Source organism: Cervus elaphus, chromosome X (genome assembly GCF_910594005.1).
Source record: "Cervus elaphus chromosome X, mCerEla1.1, whole genome shotgun sequence".
In the NCBI taxonomy this organism is placed as follows: Eukaryota; Metazoa; Chordata; class Mammalia; order Artiodactyla; family Cervidae; genus Cervus; species Cervus elaphus.
The window spans coordinates 122,385,558-122,405,604 of NC_057848.1; the positions used below are offsets into that span (position 1 = coordinate 122,385,558).

Sequence of the window (20,047 nt, forward strand, 5' to 3'; positions counted from 1 at the left end):
GGGTTATCTAAGGGAAGAGCATTCCAGGCAGAAGGAACAACAAATGAAACTGTCCTGGCATGGAAATCTACTTGGTGTGCTCCTGAATGTCAAGGAGTCCTGTGATGCACTGGGTTTGGCATGTAGCACTCATTGAAAGGGGTCTGGTTGCTGCTGTCTCTTTCTCTCACAATTTGTGATCATCCGCATTTCACAGATGAAGGACTGAGGGCTCCAACGTGTGCCCTGCACCTTCTCTCCTACCTATCCCTGAAATTAGGAGTGAGACCTTCTGGTCCATGATAAGAGAGAGAGAGTTTGAGTGTCCCAGCTGCAGGGATATCACACTGAATGTCAGCCAAGCAGCAGAGATCAGTTATAATGTGGGAATCATGCCTCGTAACATTGGTAGTCTTGATGGAGGGCAGGACTTAAGAAGGAAACAGGAACTGGCGCAAGGGCAGAGGCAGGAAGGGAAGTTGGAGGACAATGAGGGGCAAAAAAAACAAACGACTGGCTTCATCACATTGCTTGGGTTTGGCCCAGTTCACGTTGATTGGCTGACCCTATTAGGACATAGTCACCTTTTCCTGTCCCTACCTTTCTTTCCCTTCCCTTTTTTGTGCCTGAGCAAGTCAGTCCTAAAGCCGTTAGGTGTTGCCAGGCAAGGCATGGGTATGTCTAAAGGGCCATCCCTGCCTGGAAAGTCAGAGCCCAAGGTGGAAAGAAGGATATCCCTGAGGTTTGGGCGGGAAGGAGGCTAACTGCTTCATGGATGCAAGGTTGAGTGAGGTGTGGAAGTCAAGGACAAGGGATGGTTCTGCATAGATTGTGAGGAGGACCCTTTCGTGGAGGAGGGATCACTTATATGCATTGGGATTCATCAACTCATCAACTATTCACCAAATACATAAGAATGCTGAGAGCCACGTCTTTCATTTTTGGAAAAGGGAATTTCCAGTATAGAAAGGAAGTAAACCAGAACAAATTCTCAGCAATTCTACTGGAATTAAAGGTCTCCACGCAAACTTCTTGTATTCGATAGGTGTGCATATGTGGGTAGACTGATATATAACTATAGATGTGTGTCTATGTGTATGTGTGTGTGATTGTGTACACACATATATTCCCAAGTTACTGAAAACAGCAACATTCCAATGGCCACAGTTACACCAGTCCCCAGATCCTAGCTTCTGAACACCTTTCTCCACTAAATGACAGGTTCCCAGGCTGAGGAAGGAAAGGAAATGATCCTGGTTCACCTTGTCATGTCAGTAACAAGGCAAAGTTCAAGAATGATGTGGAGACGTCAGAGGGACACAGAATACAGCTTGAGGGCTCTCCCACCAGACACACTTAGGACTCTCTTATTTTTCCACCTTTTTTGAGGTATTATTGACATATAACCTGTAAGTTTAAGATGCCAATGTGATGATTTGATACACATATATTTGGCAAAACGATTCCCACAGCAGGGTTGGCACTCTATCCCCTCACATAATCCTTTTTAAAAATTGTTGAGGAAATAAAATCTCAGATCTACCCCCTTAGCTTTCACTGTATTACACAGTTTTGTAAATTATACTCATCATGCTATACATTGGATCCACGCAAATTATTCATCTCATACCTGGACGTTTGTACCCTGTATTCAACATTTTGCACTGGCCCTGGAACCACCATCCTAAAGTCTTGGAAATTTCTGTAAGTTTGACTTTTTTAGGTTCTGCATATAAGTGAGAACATACAATATATGTCTTTCTTTCTTTCACTTATTTCACTTAGCATAAAGCCTTTGAAGTCTATTCATGTTGTTGCAAAAGGCAGAATGTTCTTTGTGACTGAATAATATTCCATTGTATATCTCAGATTTTCTCTTTTCAAATTTATTTTAATTGGACGATAATTCCTTTACAATATTGTGATGTTTTTGTCATACATCAACATGAATTGGCCTTAGGGCTTCATGTGTGCCCCCATCCTGAACCCCCCTCCCACCGCCCTCCCCCCTCTATCCCTCTGGGTTGTTGCAGAGTACCGGCTTTGAGTGCCCTGCTTCATGCATGGAGCTTAACACTGTCTCTTTTGCTGCCCTGCATGTACGGTCATTGGTACCGTCTTTCTAAATTCCATATGTAAGTGTTAATATACAGTATTTCTCATTCTCTTTCTGACTTACTTCACTTTGTATCATAGGCTCCAGGTTCATCCACCTCATTAGAACTGACTCAAATGCATTCCTTTTTATACTTGAGTAATATTCCATTGTATATGTACCACATGTATATGTCCTTCTCCATTCGTGTGCCAGTGGGCATCTAGGTTGCTTCCATGTCCTAGCTATTGTAAACAGTGCTGCGGTGAACATTGGGGTCCATGTGTCTGTTTCACTTCTGGTTTCCTCAGGGTTTATGCCCAGCAGTGGGATTGCTGGGTCACATGGCAGGTCTATTCCCAGTTTTTAAAGGAATCCCACACTGTTCTCCATAGTGGCTATACCAGTTTGCATTCCCACCCACTGTGTAAGAGGGTTCCCCTTCCTCCACACCCTATCCAGCCTTTGTTGTTTGTAGACTTTTTGATGGTGGCCATTCTGACTGCTGTCACCACGTTTTCTGTATCCATTCATCCCTTCATAGACACATGGTTGCTTACAACTTTTGGTTGAAGCTGCAAAGTAAATTTCAGGTTAGTGTTACTCCTCCAATGTTGTATTTCAGAATCATTATCTATTCTAGATCATTTGCCTTACCACAGAAATTTTATCATCAATTAGTCTCTATGTACTCATAGCAACACTGTGAGGTAAGCATCTGTAATGCTATCATCCCTTTCATCAGCTGAGGAGCAGAGACACGTAGATGTTAATGGGTGAATGCATCTGCACAAAGTCACCTAGCTGGCAAGAGCTGAGTCAGGTTGGTGCCCAGGCCAGAGAGAAACAGCCAGGTGTGGGATCTGACCCCAATCTGGAATACAGTGCAGGGTCTGGTGTCTTCTGGATCAAAGGGCAGATCTACATGTCCATCCTCCTGAAACATTACTATGGATCTGAGTATGGATTGAACACAGTGTCTCCTAAGTGCGTGAAAGACCATGGGGTGACATGTCAGCATGCACACATCACAGGGAACAGTTCCTGGACCATAGGGAGGTAAACAGTGCTTCCTCTGACCAACATTAGTGGAGCACCCTCATCATTATGGAAAGTAGCATAACCATAGTATAATATAATGATACACAGACAGAGCAACAGATACAATATCATGAAGACATTACCTCCACCATCTGGTAATTTTCTAAAATGCAGAGAACAAAACCTGGAAGGCAATAGACCACATACTAAGTTTTTTTCTCTGAAGTGTGACAGTCTAGATAATTTTCAAATAACATTGTATTAGTATTGTAATTTGTTGTATCTTCATTGTTACATAGGCAGTTTTTCTATTATAATTGAAAAATGGACTTTCTGAAGACTCGTTCTCAGGTGTCTTGAGGTTTCAGCATAAAAAAGTTGTGTTGGTATCCCTGCCAAGTGAAAAGCCAATCAGCGCACTGAACTCAGAAGTGATGTCTTTCGTACAGTAGGTGGGGGGCTGTGCGGAATAGAGAGGTCCTGATGGAAGGCTAGCTAAGCCTGCAAGCGTTGTGAAAAATGTCAGTGACCCCATAGGCCCAAACCAGAAAACAGCTCACAAGTGCCAAGGAAGACACTGGTGTTCTGTCCACGGAAATGTCTGTGTTAGGACTTTCAGACCTTGGCTCTTTTGGCTCCCATGATGCAGTGGGGCAGCTTGTGGCGCTTATAACACAGTCCTGCTTTGAGCCAGGCTGTGGATGAGAGTCAGCCTCCCTGCAGCACCGCCCCCTTTGTGGGCGATCTGGAGTGCTTTTTGTGATGTCTTGGAGTCTACAGATTCCGAAGAGAAAGGAGAAGGAAGATACATGGCGCAGGGCGTACATGCACCCACCCCATGCATGTGGTGCTAGAGATGTGCCAGAGATGCAGGTGCAGCTTCTTAGAGGGACCAGGTGGGGATGAGCAGAGTTGGATTCGGTGACTCAGGAAGAAATGTGGAAGTCAATGTAAAGGGAGAAAACACATTGAGAGGGGTAAACAGCTCCAACTCCCAATTCTGTAGCAGGGTAGGTGCTCCATGACTGTTGTGAGAAGGCTGCCTGGTCTGAGCTCTGGGAGGGAGTGATGAGCATTAAGGACCCGCCATCAACCCTAAGCAGGGGGCGCTGAGTGTGTGAAGACAGAAGTCTCAGCCTTCACCACTGACACACACAGAAAGCTTCTTAGCCCCGCTGAGTGTGGGGCGGTGGCACCTTAGGGAAGCTCAAAGGGAAGGTGGAGGTGGTGGTTCAGTCACTCAGTCGTGTCCGACTATTAACGAGCCCATGACCTGCAGCACGCCAGGCTCCTCTGTCCTACACTATCTCCCTGAGTTTGATCAAATTAATGTCCATGTGTTGGTGATGCTGCCTAACCATCTCACCCTCTGTCTCCCCCTTCTCCTCCTGCCTTTGTTCTTTTCCAGCACTAGGGTGTTTTCCAATGAGTCAGCTATTCTCATCAGGTGGCCAAAGTATTGCAGCTTCAGCATCAGTCCTTCCAGTGAGTATTCAGAGTATTCAGTATTCATTTCCTGTATGATGGGCAGAGTAGTTCTCCTTAGTGTCCGAGGGATTCTAAAGCATCATCTCTCTAGCACCACAATTTGAAAGCATCACTCAGCCTTCCTAATGATCCAACTCACACATCTGTACACGACTACTGAAAAGTCCACCGTTTTGACTCTGCAGACCTTTGTCAGCAAAGTGACGACTCTGCTTTTAAATATGTGGTCTAGGTTCGTCATGGATTTCCCCGGGGGCTCAGTGGTAGAGAATCTGTCTGCAGTGCAGGGGAATTAGGACACCTGGGTTCAATCCCTGGGTCGGGAAGGTTCCCTGGAGGAGGGCATGGCAATCCACTCCAGTATTCTCGCCTGGAGAATCCCCTGGACAGAGGAGCCTGGAGGGCCTTGGTCCATGGGGTCGTAAAGAGTATACTGAGAGACATCACCTGCGAAAAAGAATCTCTGGCCAATGGGCTGTCTCTCTAGCTTTACTCATCTCAAGTAAAATCTGTTCCCTGGGCTCAGAAACCACGTGAGATAACGAAGGAAACTTGAGGCAGTGGTGCTTTAAGCAGCGATTTGGTGCGAGATCTTTATTCGTTTGGTCCAAGTGACTGCAGGGAATGAAATGGGGTAGGGTGATGAAGGAAATGAGATGATGAATTTATTGCCCCGTCCACCTCCCTGCCCCTAGGTAGCCAACTTCAGTAGGGCTGGCTGGTGTCAATGGCGCGTATATAGGCTCACTTGAAACAACATCCTGTGTGTGGTATGAGCAGTTGGTAGGCAAATCAGACAGCATGGCCAAATATTCAATTCTCAGAGTGGATGGAGGGAGACGAGAGAAAAGAATGATGAACCATGGGTTAGTTGTGAGTCAGTTTCTAAAATCTTAGTATTTCTTCACAAGATGTGTGTGTGTGAATTCTTTTCTTTATCTGAGAATTGGCTGTCTAGGTGAGGAAATAGCATCGTGAGAGACTCCTTGTGACATGTGACAGAAGGTTGGCAGTGAATTGGGTTAAGGTCATTTTCCACGTGTTTCACACCAAATGTTTGTTTAAGGGGACAGCAGTGGCCTTAAAGAACTGAACTAAGTGGTTGAAATAGAGGTTCCAGTTACTGAAATGTGAATAGACTCTGGGATGTATGTTCATCCTAGCCAGTGGTCACAGGCAACTCATAAACTCATAGGATTTGAACCGTGTCTTCTTAATGTCTTTTGCTTTCTGCCCTTGAATGTGGTGGAGGCCTCAGTTCAGTGACTAAAGTTCCTCAGTAACAGTTCTCTGAGAAAAGTACCTCTCGAGAAAAGAGCAGTGCCTGGGAAGCTGATCTAAACTTTTAATATAGCCTGTGATGTAATTTTTATTAGCTTCACCCAAGATATGATCATTCAAAGAATCTAGAGAGATGCACCTACTTCGGTATCTACCATTGGATTTTTCAAATGAACACATAGTAAGATTGGCCCGGTTTTCTTTCTTATTATTTATCTATTTATTGTTGGCTGCACTGAGTCTTTGTTGCTGCACGAGGCTTTCTCTAGTTGTGGAAAAGGAGGACTACCCTTTAGTGGCGGTGCATACGCTTCTCATCTCAGAGACTTCTCTTGTTGCGGAGAATGGACTCTAGGCTCGAGGGCTTCAGTAGTCGAAGCAGGTGGGTTCAGTAGTGACACACAGTCTTAGTTGCCCTGGGACACGTGGAATCTTCCTGAACTAGGGACAGAACGCCTGCCCCGTTGCATGGGCAGGTGGATTCTGTTTTATTTTTTTAATCATAAATTTATTTTAATCGGAAAATAATTACTATACCATATTGTGATGGCTTTTGCCATATATCAACATGAATCAGCCGCAGGTATACATGTGTCCTCCCCTCCGGAACCCCCATCCCACCTCCCTCCCCACCCTATCCCTCTAGGTTATCCCAGAGCACTGGCTTTGGGTGCCGTGCTTCATGCAATGAACTTCCACTGGTCATCTGTTTTACATATGGGAGTATATATGTTTCACTGCTGTTCTCTCAAATCATCCCACCCTTGCCTTCTTTCACTGAGTCGAAAAGTATGTTCTGTAAGTCACTGTCTCCGTTGCCTCCCTGCATGTAGAATCGTTGCTACCGTCTTTCTAAATTCCATATATATGCTTTAATACGAGTATTTGTCTTTCTCTTTCTGACTGACCTCTCTCTGTATAATAGGCTCCAGGTTCATCCACATTATTATCACTGATTTGAATGCATTCCTTTTTATAGCTGAGTAATAGTCCATTGTGTATACGCACCACAACTTCCTCATCCATTCATCTGCCGATGAACATCTAGATTCCCTCCATGTCCTAGCTGTTGTAAATAGTGCTGCTGTGAACATTGGGGTACATGTGTCTGTTCATTTCTGGTTTCCTCGAGGTGTATGCCCAGCAGTGGGATTGCTGGGTGGTGTAGCAGTTCTGTTCCCAGTGTTTTAAGGAATCGCCACTCTGTTCTCCATAGTGGCTGTACCAGTTTGCGTTCCCGCCAATAGTGGAAGAAGGTTCCCTTTTCTCCACACCATCTCCAGCATTTATTGTTTGTAGACTTTTTGATGATGGCCATTCTGACCTGTGTGAGATGATACCTCATTGTGGTTTTGATTTGCAGTTTTCTAATAATGAGTGATGTTGAGCATCTCTTCATGTGTTTGGTAGCCACCTCTATGTCTTTGGAGAAATGTCTGTTTAGATCTCCTGCCCCCTTTTTATGGGGTTGTTTGTTTTTCTGGTATTGAGCTGCATGGGCTGCTTGTATATTTTGGAGATTCCTTCTTTGTCAGTTGTTTCATTTGCTGTTATTTTCTCCAATTCTGAGTTCCATCTTTTCACTTCGCTTACAGTTTCCTTCATTGTGCCAAAGCATTTAAGTTAAATTTGGTCTCTTTTGTTTATTTGTGTTTTTATCTCCATTACTCTGGAAGGTGGGCCATAGAGGATCTTGCTGTGGTTTATGTCAGACAGTGTTCTGCGTACGGTTTCCTCTTAAGAGTTTTATAGTTTTTGGTCTCACATTTAGATCTTTAATCCATTTTGAGTTTATTTTGTTGTGTGGTGTTAGAAAGTGCTCCAGTTTCATTCTTTTACGTAGTTGAGCATTTCGCCCAGCATCACGTGTTGAAGAGACTTTGTTTACGCCATTGTATATTTGTGTCTCGTTTGTCAAAGATAACCTGTGCATAGGTGTGTGGATTTATCTCTGGGTTCCCTATTTTGTTCCATTGATCTATATTTCTGTCTTTCTGCCATACTGCCTTGATGACTGTCTTGATGACTGTAGCTTTGTAGTATAGTCTGTAGTATAGTCTGAAGTCAGGAAGGTTGATTCCTCCAGTTCCATTCTTCTTTCTCAAGATTGTTTTGGGTATTCAGAGTCCTTACTGTTTCCATACAAACTGAGAAATTATTTGTTCTAGTTGTGTGAAAAATACCTTTGGTAGTTTGATTGGGATTGTGATGAATCTACAGATTGCTTTGGGTAGTAGAGTCATTTTCACTGTACTGATTCTTCCAATGCAAGAACATGGTACGCTTCTCCATCTCTTTGTGTCATCTTTGATTTCTTTTGTCAGTTTCTTTTTTATAGTTTTCTGTATACAGGTCTCTTGTTTCTTTTCGTACAATTATTCCTAAGTATTTTATTCTTTTCATTGCAATGGTAAATGGATAGTTTCCTTAATTACTCTTTCTGATTTTTTGTTATTAGTTTATAGGAATGCAATGGATTTCTGTGCATTCACTTTTTATGGCAGGCACACTGTTTTTAATTTTTTAAATTTACTTATATTAGTTGGAGACTACTTAACAATATTGCAGGCACATTCTTAACCACTTGACCACCAGGGAATTCCTGGCCTGCTTGTCCTTGGGTGTGCAGCTCTCTGGGCTCTGACACATGGAGAGTTTCCAGTCAGCTGGAGAGTGGTAAACAAAGTATGCTGTATGTAGCCATACAGTGGAATAGCATAGATGGATGAAAAGTGATGAACTTCTGCTTTCTGCTGCCACATGGGTGAGCCTCCAAAGCATTACGCTAAGTGAAACATCCCAGACACAAAAGGCCACTTCCTGCGGGAGTCCGTTGATATGAAATGCCCAGAAAGGGCAAATCTACAGAGAGGAAAATCAGACGAGAGGATGCCTGGGCCTGCAGGTCCTGTTGGGGATCCACTGCTGACGGGTACGCGGAAACTTTAGTGGCGCTGGCGGTGTTCCACACCTGCACTGTGGTGGGGGTTGCACCACTGTGTGAAGGTGCTAAAAGTCACTGCCCTGGAAGTGATGGGTGTGATTTGTGGTATGTAATTATACCTCAGTAAAGCAGTTTAGGAAGGTAATGCAGATGTCCAAGTGAGACATGTGGGGAAAGACATGCCATTGCTTTGTAACAACGAGGAGTGCCCCTGCTCCTTCCACGTTCTGGGTCCAGCCTCCTCCACGAGTGCTAGATGCTCCCTCCAGAAACAGTCGTTGTGCACGTCAGGACAGAATCCCCAGGGAGCACACACAACTACTGTGTCTCTGTGTTGACTCAAGGGGCCGGCTGTGTGACCACAAGTCAATGGCTCTGGACAGGCTCCCAAAACCCACCCTGCATCTGAAATTCCACTTCGTTGTTTTCCCATTCTTCTCAAATCACGTGGACCCAGCTTCCGTTTCCCTGGTAACGGATCTCAGCCCTTAGCTCCAACCTCTGGTCACAGGAATACCTGTTGCCTGGTGTGAGGCCCCCTGCCTGAGCTCAGCAACCCAGGAGGGATGCTCAGCAGAGCAGTAACCAAGACAACGGAACTTGATCCATCCTCCTTCTGCCACCAGGACTGAGGGGCATTCCCTCCCCTCCATCTGCCTGATTGTCTGGTAAGGAAGAGGAATTGGGGTCATGACACATCTCTGAGTCATTGAAATTGTTCTAAATATGGCTGTGAATAAATATGTCAAAATCCCTCAGAAGGGAATTTACCTCTGAAGGGAATTTTTAATTACAAATTTTTTAAAAAGTTCATTAGTAGCAAACATTGCTCCTCAGTTGAGGATTCTATTTAAACCAGGACAGGTGAAGCATCATGTGATTGTGCTTCTCAATCTTAACTGTGCATCACATCTCCCCTGGAGAGGCTTTAGAAGAGCTGATGCTGGCAGCACATCCCAGGAGAGTCTGATATAGTAGGGTTGGTGTGTAGCCCTGGCATGAGCATTATGTGAAAAAGTTCTCTTACGGAAGCCGAGCTTGCAGCTGTGGAACCAGAACCCATTCTTACTGGAAGAAATCGAACATCGAAAACTTCCAACTCTCTACAAGCAAAGCAGGCTTTCATCATGGCCCGCTATGCTTGACAGGCACCTTAGGCTGAGGAAAGGGACAACTTGCCCAAATAAATACTTGTTTGAAAACTGACCTTGTGCTTGCTCTGCTGCATGTTCCTGAATCCAAAGTTTTACAGTATAAACCCTGCTGTTGTTAGTGAAACTCAGTATGTTGTAGTTCTTATCAGGATCCCTTGTGCCTAGTTAGTTGAATACATTTCTGAAACACTGTGGAGATTACTGCATTGGACAGATCAAAAGAGTGCTTCAAAAAGAGATTAAAGATGGCTGAGATTTGTAGCTATTGATGTTGACGTGGAAGGATCGGGTGTCAGCATATCTCCTGCCTGGGCTCAGTTGCTGTTTTGAACTATTTTCCTGTGTTATCAAATTAACTCCCATGCTCAGATGAAGACCAAATAAGAACAGGATGTTTATTGGGAAAACTACAATTAAGCAATCCCTTGTTTGATGCACACCTTTTAAGACCCACCTCTCGAAACGTTCTACTTTAAGAATTTCTTCTGGATATTCTTGGGCATGTTCCCCAATGATGGGCTTACACTGCTGTGTCCTGACTCACCGTCCTGTTAAAGACAAGGCTTTCATCCTCTCAGATGGATTACAGTGGCCAGGTTCTCTCGGAGATCCAAAGGAGGGTGATGGCCTGTGCTCAGGACACCTTCAGAGTGTGTCTGTAGGAACAGGGCCCCTGAGAGGAACGGATCCCCACCTGTGGCAACAGGAAGATCTCGGGTCAGCCTTTTCCAGAGCAGCTCCAGGGGAGTCATGGCTCAGTGAAGATCACACCCAGCAGCGTGTCCGGGATTGTGGTTGAAGGAACTGGGTGCATGGCCGTGCCCATCTGTGAGACACCCCAGGGAACATTGGCCTGGGGCTACTAGCAGGTCTGAAGTGCTTATGGGACATCTGAGTGCAGATGGCCTATACGTCTCAGCCTGTGGGGGAAGTGGGGCCCAGTTGGGACGTCTGAGGTAGATCTGGTGATAGGAAAAGCTATCAGCATAGAGGGATACTAATGAAAACAAGTCAGATGGGTAAAAGCTCTGGGGGGTGACGTGGTCACCCAAGGATTATGTGTAGAATGGAAGACCACGGGGCAGAGGTGGGAAACCAGAGGAAAGCAAAACCAAGATTTAGGAGGGGATCAATGTAAATGGACACACAAACAGTCTTAGAAGTAATGGACTGAGAGGGAGGAGGAAAGCCAGGATGCGCTTCTGTCAGAGACTCTGACCAAGGAAAGTGTTTTTGAAAACGGAATGTGTCTGTGGCCAATACAGTACCGGGTACTACGGTTTGGCCCACGGAGCTCTTGGGATGCATTAGCAAGGGGATGTTGTGTGGATGGGTACTCAGAGGAGGAATCAAGAGGTAACCAGATAAGGATGCTCCTGGAGTCTGTGCTTTCAAGAAGCATGGCTTGAAAGGAATCAAAGACGCAGCGTATTGGAAGTAGAGGTCTGTGTGCTTGCAGGGTATGCTATTTTCTGTTCTCTAAACCAAAGAGACCAGGATGCCAGTTCCAAAAGAATCATCAGGACTGTTGACTAGAAGACAGAATGGAGAATTGGAATGATCTTCACAGGTGAGTGTTCACGTCGAGGTGAAGGGAGAGTGGTGGTTTCAAAGCAGCATTGGAGTTCCAGGAAGACCTTCCTCTCCCTCTGGGCCCCACTCTGCCTCTGCGACCCTTGGTCACGGGAAGAGCCAGGGCGGTGGCGGGGGTGGGGGCGCATGGGTTGTTGAGATCACAGTCTCAATGTATGCTCCTCAGATTCCACGGACACTTTAATCTGTTTGTTCTCCCTGGCTGATGTGATCTTCCTCATGAGTGTTCACCGTTCATACTAGTTAGTCACGAGAAAACTCCTATTGCAGTTGCTTCTAACATGGAAAGCATGGTTGCATGCAACCAACTGAATATCCAAAGATAAAAATGCTCAGTATATCCTGGTGAAAATGCTCTCTTCTTCTTTCAGCCATGGAGCAGGGGTATGTGTCACTTACAAGGCTTGCGGTAATGTGGGAGGGGTAGTCTATAACACAGCATACCTTTGTTCCTCAAAGTGGCGTCAGTGGTCCCTGAGGGAAAGATGACTGTCCTCTCCTGGCTCCAGCTGTTGATGCTGACCTGCACCGCCCGTGGGTGGGGTGGTGAAACTTGCATTTCTGTCTCCCTCCTCTTGCTGTGGATCCAGTGCTCCCTGGCTGACTGAGCCTCAGCCACTCTGCAGGCATCTTCAGACCCCTCTGAATCTGGGTCTCATCGTCCAGCCCACCCCTGGGCAGGGATGTCCACTCCTCAGCCTCAGCCGCAAGGCCTCCTAGCCCATTGGCTGCTTAGGTTTCGTCTGGATTCAGTCCCTTTCCACATTTCTCCCTCAGGTGATGCAGAGCCCTCCCTTGGATTTCACTTGCAGCAAAGCAGGCACCAAGATCAGCTCCAGAAAACGAAATTCCTAAACGACAGCCACCCATCTGCCCAAAGACAACATTGGGTCATTGCGCAGTGTGCCCCCTGTGAGTCCCAAGTGTGAATGGGGTGAAATCCTCCTTGCCTTGGTCTTCCTCTTCATTTCTTGTCACACCTCCCTGTCTGAGCTCTCTCACCTCTGCCCGCCACTGCCTCTGTGGGCCATTCCCCACTGTGACTGGGATGCTGTTTTCTTTGTTTGTCTTTCATTTGACCCAAGACTTCCCATACAATATCCTGGTCAAAGGGGGCATAGGGTAGAATGTGTCCCTTGTCAAGTACAGTTAGGATACTTTGGTGTCACAGAAGCCCCAGCCCCTGAAATATAAAAAAACAGGGATAAAGAACACAAGAATCATATATGCCGAAGGTGCCTGAGATGTTGGCCAAGATGAGCACTGAAGAGTGTCTGCGGGATCAGGAAGTATCAATTTTAATGATGGGCTTGACAAGGCCAGTTACAGTGGAATGACTGGGACAAAAGATTCATGGAAGGGGGCTGAGTAAAGAATACCTCAGCAGAATTTGAAGCAATTTTGTTCTGAAGGGCAACAGGTGATGTGCCAGTAGCTGCAGAAGATGGTGGTAGAAGAGGATGGGTTTCCCCCTGTGTTGTGGAATGCTGCGATGTAGAGGGAGCAGGGGCTGGTTCAGGCGAGAGGGGTGATAACTGCAGGTTGGAAGTCCCTGGGAAGGTGCAAGGGATGGGATCCCGGCAGAGGTGAGGGGCTGGGTGCAGTCAGTAGGACTCGGGCAGACGGGCAACATACTGCCAGGGCAGAAACATGCACTTTGGGATTGGGAAACTTGAGAAATCCCACTGAGTTGCTGCTTGCTTCTCCGCGAATTATTGGCGGGTGGGGCTGGTCATTAGGATGGAGAAAGGTTACTACTGTGTAGTGTAGTACTGTAGGCAGGTGAGACTGAATCACGGGTTTAAGAAGAGACACTTCTGTAAAGTTTGCTCCTCAACGCTCAGGTGCTCAGACACAGGCAGGGAGTGAATAGTCAGGAGTGTGCAAGGAGCCGATCTGATCGGGGAGGTGCCTGGCGGATGATAATGGAAGGACTTATTGTAGTAGAGGTGAGGGTTTCCAGGATGTACTGGTATCCGTGCACTGGCACTAGAGCTAGGGAGCTGGAGGACAGGCCATCATGTTGAGGGTGATGAGAGGGAAGAAGGTTAGAAACAGGACACCATGAGGGGCGCGGTCTTTCCTGATGCCCGGGGGCGGGGGCGGGGGCGGGGAGACCGCGGGCAGGGGGATGCTCGGGTGGAGAGGAGGGGAACATCGACGAGGACGGAGAGTCCCCCGAGTGACCCGGTGAGCCTCGTGGGCACTGAGGACGGATCAGAATAGTGAGAGCGGAAGGAACGGTGAGTATACCACGGGAGGATCGCGTTCACAGGCCTGGGGTGGACGGAAGGAGAAATACAGGGGACTTGTACGGGTTCCGCACTTGTGGGCCTTCGGCAGTGGGCGACAGGACCCGGACATACACGGTCAGGTTCCTCAGTGAAGACTTTGAAACGGGGTCCAGGAGAAAACTTTCAACCGACCCCTGCCAGGAGACTGACAAGGGCTTCACTGGGTGGCTCCGCGCAGGCCCAGAACCAGCCAATCGGGTCACAGCACCGCCCACCAAGCTCCGGATATGTGAGACATTCTGACTTTCTGCCCGGGTTTCCTTGGTTTCGCGAGCCGCTTGAGTCCGCGTCCACGGGTGGTTTAATCGAGCCACTTCGAGAGGTTGCCTTCCTGTCTCTGGTCCTCATGGTAATCCCCCTTACCTTCCGCATCCAGAGTGTCCAGTCCTCTCCACGAAAACCCAAGAAAAACGTTGGCTTTTCTTCTGGGTTTGTGGCGTTTTGGTTTCTGTGGTCAGCAGGTGGCAGTGTTGCTCCAAGTGTCACCATCCCGTTTCTCCTCCGCCCTTCGCCTTTTTAAAAAACGAAAGAAACCTTTTGCCTTTAGAAGCTGCAGATGGTTTTCTCTGCTTGGGCAGGTTGGCTGGTTCAAACTGCAGCTGAGCCCTTTGTGAAAACTTTGAGCAAACCCATTGACACTGAAAATTAAAATAATATAGGCTGATGAATTGAATAATGGTGGAGAGAGTGAGTTCCCTTGTCTTGCTTCTGATCCTAGAGGAAATGTTGTATTTAAATAGAATTTTATGATGACAGTGATTTTTGACTTGAAAATGTGTAAGTGACGTGGAAATGAAAGTTGCTAGGTCCTGTCAGGTTCTTTAAGACCCCTTGGACAATAGAAGGGGAAAGACTAGAGCTCTCTTCAAGAAAACTAGAGATACCAAGGGAACATTTCATGCAAATATGGAATCAATAAAGGGCAGAAATGCTAGGGACCTAACAGAAGCAGAAGATGTTAAGAAGAGGTGGCAAGAATACTCAGAAGAACTGTACAAAAAAGATCTTCACGACCTAGATAATCACGATGGTGTGATCACTCACCTAGAGCCAGACATCGTGGAATGTGAAGTCAAGTGGGCCTTAGGAAGCATCACTATGAACAAAGCTAGTGGAGGTGATCGAATAGGTTGAGCTATTTCAAATCCTGAAAGACGATGCTGTGAAAGTGCTGCACTCAATACGCCAGCAAATTTGGAAAACTCAGCGGTGACCACAGAGCTGGAAAAGGTCAGTTTTCGTTCCAATCCCAAAGAAAGGAAAGGCCAAAGAACGCTCAAACTACCGCACAATTGCACTCATCTCACACGCTAGTAAAGTGATGCTTAAAATTCCCCAAGCCCGGCTTCAGCAATACATGAACCGTGAACTTCCAGATGTTCAAGCTGGATTTAGAAAAGGCAGAGGAACCAGAGATCAAATTGCCAACATCCGCTGGATCATCAAAAATAAAGAGCATCCAGAAAAACATATATTTCTGCTTTATTGACTATGCCAAAGCCTTTGCCTGTGTGGATCATAATAAACTGTGGAAAATTCTGAAAGAGATAGGAATACCAGACCACCTGACCTGCCTCTTGAGAAACCTGTATGCAGGTCAGGAAGGAAGAGTTAGAACTGGACGTGGATGAACAGATTGGATCCAAATAGAGAAAGGAGTATATCAAGGCTCTACATTGTCACAGCTGGGGGACAGGCAGACTAGCGGGCGAGGGCAGAGGGAGGGAGGCCTCAGGCAGAAGCCCCCCTCTCTTGCTTTTTCAATGATCCAGGGGATATTGTCAATTTGATCTCTGGTTCCTCTGCCGTTCCTAAAACCAGAGTACATTATGAGAAACGCTGGGCTGGAGGGAGCACGAGTTGGAAGCTAGATTGCCAGGAGAAATAGCAATAACTTCACATAAATAGATGACACCACCCTTATGGGAGAAAGTGAAGAAGAACCAAAGAGTCCTTTGAAGAAAGTGAAAGAGGAGAGTGAAAAAGTTGGCTTAAAACTCAACATCCAGAAAACTAAGAGCATGGTATCTGGTCCCATCAGTTCATGGCAAATAGATGGGAAAACAGTGACAGAGTTTAATTTGGGGGGCTCCAAAATACTGCACATGGTGACTGCAGCCATGAAATTAAAAGATGCTTACTCCTTGGAGGGAGAGTTATGACCAACCTAGACTGCATGTTATAAAGCAGAGACATTACATTGTCAACAAATGTCCGTCTAGTCAAGGCTATGGTTTTTCCAGTGGTCATGTATGGATGTGAGAGTTGGTCTATAAAGAAAGCTGAGCACCGAAGAATTGATGCTTTTGAAGTGTGCTGTTGGAGAAGACTCTTGAGAGTCCCTTAGACTGCAAGGAGATCCAACCAGTCCATCTTAAAGGGGATCAGTCCTGCGTGTTGATTGGAAGGAGTGATGTTGAAGCTGAAACTCCAATATTTTGGCCACCTGATGCGAACAGCTGACTCACTTGAAAAGGCCCTGATGCTGGGAAAGATTGAGGGCAGGAGAAAAAGGGGATGACAGAGGATAAGATGGTTGGATGGCATCACTGACTCGATGGACATGGGTTTGGGGGGACTCTGGGAGTTGGTGATGGACAGGGAGGCCTGGTGCGCTGCGGTTTGTGGGGTTGCAACGAGTTGGACACGACTGTACGACCGAGCTGAACTGGACTGTGTAGGCTGCCAGGCTCCTCTGCCCATGGGACACTGCTATTGGAGTGGGTTGCCATTTCCTTCTCCAGTGGATCTTCCCAACCCAAGGATTGAACCTGGGTGTCCTGCATTGCAGGCTGCCTCCTTACTATCTGAGCCACCTACAATAATAACATGACAGGGACAAGTGGCAAGCTAAGATCCTGCTGGCTCATTGATGCTGGACACCACCCAAGAAGCAGGTGGTATTACTGCCCTCGTTTTTGCCTTTGGGAACTGTAACCCACAGAGGAAGGGTCAGCTGTCCAGGTTCTCCGGGTTCCTCCAAGAGTGTCCCTCCGTTCAGGTCTCAAGTCTGTCAGATTGTAGTCTGCACACTGGTTTGCAGGATGCTTTCCTATCCCCAATAGGGGAAAGAAATAAAATAATGGGAATGAGGGTAAAGTCAAAGTGTAGTCACTCAGCCCTGTCTGACTCTTTGAGACCCCCTGGACTGTAGCCTGCCAGGCTCATCTGTCCATGGGGATTCTCCAGGCAAGAAGAGTGGAGTGGGTTGCAATTATCTTCTCCAGGGGATCTTTCCGACCGAGGTACTGACCCTTGGTCTCACAGGGATTGTACCGAGGTCTCCCGCATTGCTGGCAGATTCTTTACCATTTGAGCCCCCAGGGAAGACCAAATGAATGTAAAATAGCCTGCAAAACTTTTAAAAATGTATAATATAGTTCTTATAATAAGATGCTAAATGACAAGAGAGAGTACCACATAGAAAATGGTTCATCCACTGTATCAGTACTATGACACAACACAATTATAAAGTAAAGCACCTGGAACAAATCAGGTACTTTTCATTTGGTCTACAGACACATATTGAGAACAGACTGCTGGTCATTGCTTGGTTGATACTGCAAATACTGGTGTGAGGAAGAACACAGCAAAAGATATAGCACCTGTCCTTAGACAGTTCTATTATATTTTCCCTTCAGGTAGGGGATCAGAGATGAGAAATATAGCTCTGGGGACTAGCTGAGAACTCAGACTGACAGACAGCAGAATTCATTTTCACTTCTGAAGACTCTCATGGGCACTTGCTGTCTACACAATATTGGGCTCTGAGTGTGGGGAGGAAAACTAGTTTTCATCAGTCCCATCTCTTGCAATGAAAAGTGAAGCCGTTTGTTATTAGGGGAAAGATGTTTGTGAATCACAGGTATGAGAAAGGTCTTATATTCAGAATACGTAAGGAATTTTAAATTTGCAAAGGCCAAAATGTAGTGAAGGAGCACAGATCCTTTTGCCAGGGATTCAGGTGTGGAAGGAGAAACCAGAAAGGGGCAGCACCTGGGCATTTTCAGGGTGATGGACGTGGCCTGTTCCTGGTCATGGTAGTGATCACCGGAATTCACTGTGTGTCAGATCTCAGAGAGCTTCACACCCAAAGACAAGGAGGCCAGGACTTCCCTGGTGGTCCAGTGGTTAAGAATGTGCCTGCCATATAAAATTAATACACAGAAATTCCTTGCATTCCTATACACTAACAGTGAAAAATCAGAGAAATTAAGGAAACAATTCCATTCACCATCGCAACAAAAAGAATAAAATATTTAGGAATAAATTTAGCTAAGAAACAAAAGACCTGGATACAGAAAACTATTAAAATAAAACTGATGAAAGACATCAAAGATAGCACAAGTAGAGAAATGTACCATGTTCTTGGAGTGAAGAATCAATATAGTGAAAATGACTCTACTACCCACAGCAATCTATAGATTCATCACAATCCTGATCAAACTGTCAATGGTATTTTTCACAGAACTAGAACAAATTATTTCACAGTTTCTATGGAAATACCAAAGATCCAGAATGCCCAAAGCAATCTTGAGAGAGAAGAATGAAACTGGAGGAATCCACCTTCCCGACTCAGACTATACTACAAAGCCAGAGTCATCAAGATAGTATGGTACTGGCACAAAGGCAGAAATATCAATCAATGGGACAAAACAGAAAGTTCAGTGAAAAATCCCTTCACCTATGAACAGCTTATCTTTGACAAAGGAGGCACAAATATACAATAGATAAAATACAGTCTCTTCAGCTCGTGGTGCTGGGAAAACTGGTCAACTATGTATAAGAGAATGAAACTGGAGCACTTTCCAATACCATATGCAAAAATAAACTCAAAATGGATTAGAGACCTATGTGTAAGACCAGAACTTACAGAACTCTTAAGAGGAAAACATAGGCAGAACATTCTCTGACCTAAATCACAGCAAAATCCTCTAGGATCCACCTCCCAGAGTAATGGAAATAAAAAACAAAAATAAACAAATGGGACCTAATTAAACTTAAAAGCTTTTGAACAATGAAGGAAACTATAAGCAAGGTGAAAAGACAGTGCTCAGAACAGGAGAAAATAATAGCAAATGAAACAACTGACAAAGAATGAATCTCCAAAATATACAAACAGCTCATGTGGCTCAATATAAAAAAAATTAACATCCAATAAAAAGTAGGCAAGTGACCTAAGCAGACATTTCTCCAAAGACATACAGATAGCTAATAAACACATGAAAAGATGCTCAGTATCATAGATTATTAGAAAAATGCAAATGAAAACCACAATGAGGTATCATCACACACTGGTCAGAATGGCCATCATCAAAATGTCTACAAACAATAAATGCTGGGGAGGGTGGGGAGAAAAGGGAACCTTCTGCCACGGTTGGTGGGAATGCAAACTGGTATAGCCCGTATGGAGAACAGTGTGCAGATTCCTTAAAAAACTCGGAATAGAACTGCCATATGACCCACTGCTGGGCATACACCGCGAGGAAACCAGATTTGTTTGTTTGTTTTCATTTATTTTTATTAGTTGGAGGCTAATTACTTTACAATATTGTAGTGCCTTTTGTCATACATTGACATGAATCAGCCATGGATTTACATGTATTCCCCATCCCCATCCCCCCTCCCACCTCTCTCTCTACCTGATCCCTCTGGGTCTTCCCAGTGCAACAGGCCCGAGCACTTGTCTCATGCATCCAACCTGGGCTGGTGATCTGTTTCACCCTAGATAATATACATGTTTCAATGCTATTCTCTCAAAACACGCCACCCTCGCCTTCTCCCACAGAGTCCAAAAGTCTGTTTTGTACATCTGTGTCTCTTTTTCTGTTTTGCATATAGGGTTATCGTTACCATCTTTCTAAATTCCATATATATGTGTTAGTATGCTGTAATGGTCTTTATCTTTCTGGCTAACTTCGCTCTGTATAATGGTCTCCAGTTTCATCCATCTCATTAGAACTGATTCAAATGAATTCTTTTTAATGGCTGAGTAATAATAAATGCTGTATCTGTACCAGAGCTTCCTTATCCATTCATCTGCTGATGGGCATCTAGGTTGCTTCCATGTCCTGGCTATTATAAACAGTGCTGCAATGAACATTGGGGTGCACGTGTCTCTTTCAGATCTGTTTTCCTCTGTGAGTATGCCCAGAAGTGGTATTGCTGAGTCATCTGG

At 45.5% G+C, this 20,047-nt stretch overlaps 2 long non-coding RNA genes across 11 annotated transcripts in view; one reads left to right on the forward strand and one right to left on the reverse strand.

Moving 5' to 3' along the window:
• LOC122689036 overlaps positions 1-20,047 on the reverse strand; it is a 574,758-nt gene that overhangs the window by 108,975 nt on the left and 445,736 nt on the right. The window lies entirely within an intron of this gene.
• LOC122689034 lies at positions 1,669-19,947 on the forward strand. 6 transcript variants are annotated; one of them, XR_006339681.1, is made up of 4 exons: positions 1,669-1,683; positions 9,286-9,496; positions 11,442-11,552; positions 12,353-12,691. It is a non-coding gene; the product is annotated as an uncharacterized LOC122689034 (long non-coding RNA). The 6 variants fall into 6 exon arrangements; XR_006339684.1 differs by having other exon boundaries at positions 9,340-9,496; positions 12,353-12,690; XR_006339685.1 differs by lacking the exon at positions 1,669-1,683 and adding an exon at positions 4,586-4,600 and having other exon boundaries at positions 9,340-9,496; positions 12,353-12,690.